The sequence below is a fragment of the Neolamprologus brichardi genome, chromosome 9, assembly GCF_056152115.1.
Source record: "Neolamprologus brichardi isolate AB-2024 chromosome 9, ASM5615211v1, whole genome shotgun sequence".
In the NCBI taxonomy this organism is placed as follows: Eukaryota; Metazoa; Chordata; class Actinopteri; order Cichliformes; family Cichlidae; genus Neolamprologus; species Neolamprologus brichardi.
Window position 1 is genome coordinate 13,548,502 of NC_142112.1, and position 5,795 is coordinate 13,554,296.

The 5,795-nt window shown below is 40.2% G+C and overlaps 1 pseudogene; it reads left to right on the forward strand.

Annotated features, from left to right (window-relative positions):
- The first annotated feature begins 3,104 nt into the window (after positions 1–3,104).
- Positions 3,105–5,302, forward strand: LOC148101215 (uncharacterized; annotated as a pseudogene).
- The last annotated feature ends 493 nt before the right edge of the window (positions 5,303–5,795 follow it).

The window sequence follows — 5,795 nt, forward strand, 5'->3', positions numbered from 1 at the left end:
CACAAAGAGGGATAATATCTTAGATTTTAATTAGATTTATGTAGCACCTCTCAGGGAACTCTAGTCGAGGGCCTCGGTTAATACAGGAACTGTTACCTTGTAGTGAATGAGGGAATGCCGGTGTGTCTGTTGCCGCTTCATGCTCAGAGTCACTCTAATAACTTAATATCTGGAATTCTAGAAATTTGTAATGGAAGGGCGACGTGGATATTCTTCCATAATGGTAGGCTCCTCTTCCACCTGACCATGATATCAGTCATTGGTGATGCCACGGGAAGAGCGAATGACTGGATTATGAAGCAAACCTCCAACCCCAGTGTCAGTGTTTGGGTGTAAAGCGTAAGGTTTATATTTTTAACTGGTAGTTAGCACCTCAGGATGTTATGAGTAAACACCGAATAATATAATGAGTAATAAAAGAGTTTCTACGGGGAATAAATAAGTAATAATATAATTTAAAAAGTCATTTGTAATAAACTTTAAACTTTGTTTCAATGTTACACTCACAAAAAGAAGATTACATTTTTAAGACTGTATCAGGTTCCTAATGCATCATCTTTTAATGACTCTAATTACTCATCTGCTTTTGTGCTGGTGCATTTCAGCAGTGACATAAGATAAAAATAACTTAATAGTCATAGTTTAGTCTTTAACCACCTGTTCCCTGATAAATGACTGTATAATTACAGTTATGCCAGAGAAAGTTGGTGCGATGATCTGCAAAACTGTGGGGGGTCAGCTGCAGGTGTACACGAAGCTATGAGTACATATTGTACAAGTTTCCGAGATCCACTGAGAACTCCTGCACCCACTCTGGGAGAAAACAGCGATATATGTAGGAAACCTCAGCTGCTACAATCCCATCCCAGCAGGCTGGACATCAGGCTTCATCCCAGCGGACTGGGAGGCAGTCTTCAGGCGGAGCTTCCTGGTTAGTGGGAACAGAGGGGAGACTCATTAAAAGTGATCCTCTTGTCCACTGCAGCCTGATCACTTTCAGCACAGCTATCCACTGCAGCTTCCTTTGAAGAGGTGGGCCTAATCTCAGGGCTGAAACGTTGTCATGGGTTATTGCTAATGAGAGAGAGAGATCGCAAGAAAGTTCTCTCCATTGAGATGTCCTGGAGTCCAAGAGGTGATGGTAGGCTCGGGAACACTGAGAGTTGATTTACCCACATGTAACTTTTAAGAGTCTTTTTTTAAGTCTTCAAATGACTCAGGAGACTCTGCATTAAAGAATTTATTTATTTATGGTGCTAATATAGTTGAACTTAACCTTTTAACTTGTTTAGCTTTTACACAAGTGTATGTATTAAATGCACTGAATTAAATGGGTGGCTTTTATAGGCTGTTCTTAGCTACGAAGTTACAACTTTTAAAGACGCATCGCCAACATTTGTCTTTAAAAGTTAAGTCATGAAACATTGCAGAGATCATTTAGTCTGCCTTGCATGGCTGTAGCCCTGATTATCCCATTGTTTCAAACTGGGTTGTTTTTAATGAATCTGATCTTGGCTTTGAGGTCCAGCCACAACTGCTGCTCAATATGGCTGCACCTGAAAACACAAAAATGACTCACCTACACTATATTGCCAAAAGGATTAGTCACCCATCCAAAGCACTGAATTCAGGTGTTCCGGTCACTTCCATGGGCCAGATTGCTTCTACAAATGTTTGTGAAAGTACAGGTCGCTATCAGGAGCCAGGTACCAGTGTGGTGCCGTGAAAGAATGCCAGCTGTCCATAAAATCCAGTCGTGAAATTTCCTCATTACTAAATGAGTCATTCCATGAAAATGGCACAATTTGAGTCCCTCTCACCTCTTATGGCGTATTTCATCTATTTGGTCGCCAAACTTTCAATTTAAACAGCTTTACATATATATTAAAATGTACCCTTTAATACAGTGTAAAAAAATGAACTAATTTTTTATCTTTTTATGGGAAATAATACAGTTTTTTCATTTGACACCACCTATTTTGTCATGTCCCTCATGGCCTTGATGAAAGTTTACTTTGAAAATACCAAATAAAACTTTTTAAAAAGTCAATAAATTTTGATATCAACCTAAACATCTATTTGTGCTCTTTTGTTGTTACTATTTGTTTTTTTCAAATTTAATTGTTAATTATTCATTAAAATCACAATTATTTCTGTACCTGAGTAACCCCTCAACCCCGTTACACAAATGATCCCACCCCCATAAATACAATGGTGTGATCCAGAATTCCATATACATCAGGAAGTGACATCACTGAAGTCTTTTGGACAACAGGACCACAGAGACAGGCAAGTTGCTCCCATCTTTTCCTTTATTTTAGTCATTTATCTTGTGATATTGTGGTCGTCAACCTCAACGACTCAACACCGTAACATGAAAGAAAGATAGAAAACTATTACTTATGAAAACGTTTTTTGTTAGTTCATGAATATATGGTGATTTTGAATTTCATGCATGCCATGTGCTCTCTGTCTGGTATTCACTATATTGAGCAGCGGCCAGTTTGTGCAAAAATCTCAACCCCGTCACATTCAACCCTGTTATGTTTTTGATTGTAACGGGGTTGTGAGATTGTGATGGGGTTGAGATTTTAATACTTTGGTTGTTAAGTTATCCAATTATTTAAATTAATTATTATTATATTCAATCACCATTTTTATACTGCATGCATGCTGAATGTGATTTATGTTACATGTTAAGGATGCAAGTAAGATGGCACCAACAACAGCAGCAGAAAGGCAAAGGAAGTATCGGGAACGCCTTAAAGCTGATCCTGAAAGAAGGGAGAGATACCTGCAGAGTGAGCGTGAGAGATGGAGAAAGAATGTAGAGGCAGGGAAGAAGAAAGCAATTAATGAACTGAGTAAAAGAGAACAGCATAAGAAAAGAAAAATGTGGAGAGCAGCTTACCATAGGAGCAAGGAGAGGAAAGAAGTGCTCAAGAACATTAGCACTCCTTCACAGAGTCCTGATCAGGGAGATCACCCAGAGCAGCCTTCACAGCCAAGATCTTCAAGGTTAGGGCAATGGGTAGTTAACAGTGTTATAGTGAAAATGTCATTTTATGTCACTTTCACAATGTCATTTTAGAAACAGGGAGGGCAGGAGGAAACGGCATAATTTTCCACACCCAAATCAACTTTTATTGCTTTATTTTATAGGCAACGTCTGGTGGCTCGGAAAAAGTACAGAACAGAAAAAAATAAACTCAAGAGGCAAATAGCGGAACTCCAGGAAAAACTTGAAAAAGAAAGAAAAAGCAAAGAAAAATACAAAAAAAGGTGCCAACGTTCAAAGAAATTTTCGGATTCCCCACAGTCGAAAATAACACGACTCACTTCAAATTGCTTCGTTAACCCCCAAATAAAAAAAACCTTACTTTTCCATGAATCACTCATTGAAGATATTAGGAATAAATACAAAAAAGCCACCAAGGACAGAGAAAGGCAACTGATTGCCAAAGTTGCGACAGGGAGAATTATAAAAAAATACAGGTTGCAAAAGTTTGCAAGTGACTCCCTCGGATTTTCAAACAAGAATTTTAGACATCATGACAGTCTTAATTTTGAAAGAAAGATGACCAGCAGGTTCACTGAAGACTTCAAAAAAAGAATCAAGGCGTTCTATCTCAGGGATGACGTGAGTAGAATGACCACAGGAACCAAACAAACACTCACAAAGGACAAATTAAAAATGCAGAAGAGGTTCCTGATGGACACGATAGAAAATATCCACAGAAGGTTTTTGGCAGAAAACCCAGACCAGATGATATCCTATTCCCTTTTCTGTCATCTTCGCCCCTTTTGGGTTGTGAATCCAACACTCTCTGAACGTGACACATGCATGTGTAAGTTGCATGAAAATCTCAGCTTTCTGGCAGTGAAGCTCCGTCAGTTGAAACTCATTGAGACTGCCAACATTGAAGAGTTGATAGAGAAGGTTTGCTGCAACTCATCCAGCAAGAGTTGTATGTATGGAGAGTGTGCCCATTGCAAGGACAAAACTGTCCACATCACAAGTGCATACAACAGCACCGCAACCACATCATTTACCCAGTGGGTGATAGAGGAAAAGGAGATAGACAAAAAGGGAGAAAAGGCAACTGTCAAGGTGACAGTCAAGAAATCTGTGGAGGGCACACAAGAGGACCTCATTGAGCTCTTCCAGAGCTTTGTAAAGAAATTTAAAATGCATCACTTTAATATCAAGCAGCAGTATGCCTTCTGCCGTGAGCTGAAGAACAACATGTCAGGGGACGAGGCTTTGATACATGTTGACTTCTCAGAAAACTACAGCTGTAAATACAGTTCTCAAGTTCAGGCGGTCCACTTTGGGGCTTCACATCAGCAGGCCACCCTTCATACTGGTGTGTTGTATGTTGGTGGACTCTCAGAGCCTGTGAGCTTTAGCACCATCTCTCCCAGTAGACATAAAGGCCCTCCAGCAATATGGCAGCACCTAAATCCTGTGCTAGATTACCTTCAAGGCCAACATCCACAAGTGTCTGTGCTGCACTTTTTAAGCGACGGACCCTGTATGCAATACAAACAACGAGGAAACTTCTACCTTTTCACTACAGAACTGGACAGAAGAGGATTCAAGGCTGGTTCTTGGAAATTTTTTGAGGCTAGTCATGGAAAAGGAGCACCAGATGGTGTCGGGGGAGCCTTAAAAAGAGCAGCTGACATGATGGTAGCAAAGGGGCATGACATCCCAGATGCAGAAGAGTTATTCAGGGCCTTGTCTGAAACAAACACAAGTGTGAAACTGTTCTTTGTGAAAAGTGAAGATGTTGAGGAAGCTATGGAGAAAATGCCGAAGCAGATACCAGCTGTTCCTGGAACCATGAGAATTCACCAGGTCGTTACTGTAGCTCCAGGAGAACTGATGGCTCGTGATGTAAGCTGCATGTGCACAACACGGAAGCAGTTTAACTGCAAGTGCTTCAACACCAAGTGTTTCACTTTTGGCCAGAAGATAGAAACGGCTGTATCACAGACAGGCAGTGGGGGGAATCCAGAAAAAGAAATCCAGTAGGAAAGTCCAGAGCTGATTGGTAAATGGTGTATTCTCAGATATGATGATGATTTATATCCAGGCATCATTCTAAACATACAAACAACACAAGTCCAGGTCAAATGCATGCATCGTGTTGGGTTAAACCGATTCTTCTGGCCGCATAAGGATGATATCCTCTGGTACCTGTTTGATGATGTCCTTGAACTCATTCCACCCCCACGGGCTGTGACAAAGCGCCATGTGGAAGTCTTGAAAGAGGTGTGGAACCGACTCACAAGATGAATTCATAAAACAACCGTCACATTCATGATTATATACAGACACACTGATGCAGGCACACACATGCAAAAACACTCTGACATGGACACAGGCACTGATACAGACAGACACATTGAAATCGTTAACTGATTATTATTGTTATTAGTTCAACCAGTTCATCAAGTTTAATTGTATGTTATCGGAGCAAGGATGAGGTGACTTTTAGCACACCTCATGAGGCTCTCTTATGCCTAGACACACACACACACACACACGCATTATGTTACATTTGAGCAATTCACTTCACAATGTTTGCTAGTTGTTAATGTGCTGTTGTGGTTGTTTTTACTTGAGATTAATAAAACTTGATTCTACGGTAATTTGTATCTGGTGTCCTTCCTATGGTTACAAAGTGAGATATAATGCTAATGGAAAGCCCTGTACATTGAATTTAAGAGTAAACAACTGTTTATATGTAAAGCTGTATTTGTCTCTTCAACCCTGTTACCATCTTCAA